The sequence below is a fragment of the Muntiacus reevesi genome, chromosome 14, assembly GCF_963930625.1.
Source record: "Muntiacus reevesi chromosome 14, mMunRee1.1, whole genome shotgun sequence".
NCBI classification, from domain to species: domain Eukaryota; kingdom Metazoa; phylum Chordata; class Mammalia; order Artiodactyla; family Cervidae; genus Muntiacus; species Muntiacus reevesi.
Genome location: NC_089262.1, coordinates 34,806,580 through 34,809,108, shown reverse-complemented (window position 1 = coordinate 34,809,108; position 2,529 = coordinate 34,806,580). Strand labels below are relative to the sequence as shown.

The following is a 2,529-nucleotide window of genomic DNA, read 5'->3' as shown; positions in this document are numbered from 1 at the left end:
AACTACTTAAGAGATAAGTGAATGGATAAACCTTACCAGTCAACCTTGCACCTGTCCTTTCAGCTCTGAATTCTGATCTGAAGATACACCACTCTTACTGATTACTGACACCAAATGAGTTCTTCCTTCAGTGAGATACTTCTGCCCCTTAATTACTAGGGTGTGACTTCATCTCTGGATTCATCCGATTAACAAACTTTTTTTCAGTTCTATTGAGATGTAATGTTTTACATCTCTACTGAGATGTAACAGTGTGTAAGTTTAAAGTGTATAACTGACCATCTGATACATGATTTGACATGTTGCCAAATGATTATGGCAATAGTTAGTTTAATTAACCAACTCCTAAACAATAACCATAGCATACCTGTAAAGTCCAGTGCAAATGGAAAGTATTTGTACCTCATGTGCTCTCCTATAATTTTTCTCAAATACCAATAGCTAATCTTTCATGAGTGTTTACTATATGCATTAGCCTGACAACTCCATGTTACAGATAAGAAAACTGACAAAGAGGTTAAGTAAGTGGCAGAGTCAAGCCTAAAAGCTCTGTCCTACTCTGAAGCCCAAGCAGCTCTTAGTCATCATGTCATACAGCCTCCCTGACATTTTAGGAGTATATTTTTAAGTCTTTTGTAAGTTTCTTTCTTTTTTAAACAATTATTTATGTATTTATTTATTTATGGTTGCACTGGGTCTTTGCTGCTGTATTCGGGATTCCTCTAGTTGTGGAGAGTAGGGGCAACTCTTTGTTGTGGTTGTACAGGATTCTCATTGTAGTGGCTTCTCTTGCTTCAGAGCACGGGCTCTAGGTGCATGGGCTTCAGTAGTTGCTGCATGCGGGTTCAGTACTTGCAGCTCACAGACCCTAGAGTTTGTGGGCTCCAATAGTTGTGGCACATGCTGCTCCATGGCATGTGGCATCTTCCCAGACCAGGGATTGAGCTTGTGTCACGTTATTGGCAGGCAGACCCTTATCCACTGTACCGCAAGGAAAGTCCCTTCCTTAAGTTTCTAAATGGCCACAGGGCACATTTCATAGTTCCTGTTTCTCTGAAACCTAAAACTCTTCACTCAAGAGACAAGCACAGAATTGAGGCTCGAGTTTACTGAATGAATGAATGAGTTAAGTTACCAACCACACTCTCTTTAAGGTCCTGCTTGTCAGTGTTTCAGAGACTTTGGTGTGGTTTGAAGCAAAGGAGTGGTAAACTTCAGGAAGAATGAGGCTAACTCTAAACAGGACTATTAGAGCCAGTGACAGAGTGAGAATGAAAGTTGCTCAGTTGTGTCTGACCCTTGGCGACCCCACAGACTATACAGTCCATGGAACTCTCCAGGCCAGAATACTGGAGTGGGTAGTTGTTCCCTTCTCCAGGGGATCTTCCCAACCCAGGAATCGAGCCAGGGTCTCCTGAATTGCAGGCAGATTCTTTACCAACTGAGCCACCAGGGAAGAGAGTGAGACTTAATTGAGGGGATTTGGTCAGCAACCTAGATGTCCATCAACAGATGAATGGATAAAAAAGCTGTGGTATATACATACAAAGAAATGTTAGTCATAAAAGGGAATGCATTTGAGTCTGTTCTAATGAGGTGGATGAACCTAGAGCCTATTATACAGTATGAAGTAAGGCAGAAAGAGAAAAACAAATATCATATATTAATTCATATATATGGGATCTAGAAAGATGATACTGATGAACCTATTTGTAGGGTAGCAATGAAGTCACAGACATAGAGAACAGACTTGTGGACCCAGTGAGGGAAGGAGAAAGTGGAAGTAGTTGAGAAAATAGGATGGAAACGTATATCTTACCATACATAAAATAATAGTCAGTGGGAGTTTGCCGTATGACTCACAGAGCACAACCAAATACTCTGTGACAACCTAGAGGAGTGGGTGGGATGGGAGGCGGGAGAAAAGCTCAAGAGAGAGGCGATACATGCATACTGTGGCTGACTCATGTTGATTTATGGCAGAAATGAACACAATATTATAAATCAATTATCCTCCAGTTAAAAATAAATAAATTTTTTTTAAAAGTTACAAACTTAAAAAAAAAAAAAACAGTATGGTCTGCTTTCTAATGTTAGTATGCAGCTTGGTTTTTAGTGAGTCTGATATGATAAGGAATTGAGAGTAAGCATTAAACTTACAAGGTTTCCCTGGTGACTGAGATGGTAAAGTATCTGCCTGCGATGCAGGAGACCCAGGTTCGATCCCTGGGCCAGGAAGATCCTCTGGAAAAGGGACTGGCTATCCACCCCAGTATTCTTGCCTGGAGAATTCCATGGACAGAGGAACCTGGCAGTGTACAGTCCATAGAGTCGCAAAGAGTCAGACACAGCTGAGTGACCAACACATGTTAAACTTTCATAGCAGTTTGCCAAGACAATGTCATATCTGTTTAACTTAGTGATCTTAAAAAAGAAGCTTGTATTTTATGGCTTTTTTCCTTTTCTTTTTAGTCATTTATTTTTGACATTCACTTTTTTTCATTTTTATATTTTTAATTTAATTTTTAA

The 2,529-nt window shown here is 39.9% G+C and overlaps 1 non-coding gene across 1 annotated transcript; it reads left to right on the top strand.

Annotated features, from left to right (window-relative positions):
* The first annotated feature begins 2,166 nt into the window (after nucleotides 1-2,166).
* On the top strand, nucleotides 2,167-2,239 carry TRNAR-GCG (transfer RNA arginine (anticodon GCG)). The gene has a single exon. It is a non-coding gene; the product is annotated as a tRNA-Arg (tRNA).
* The last annotated feature ends 290 nt before the right edge of the window (nucleotides 2,240-2,529 follow it).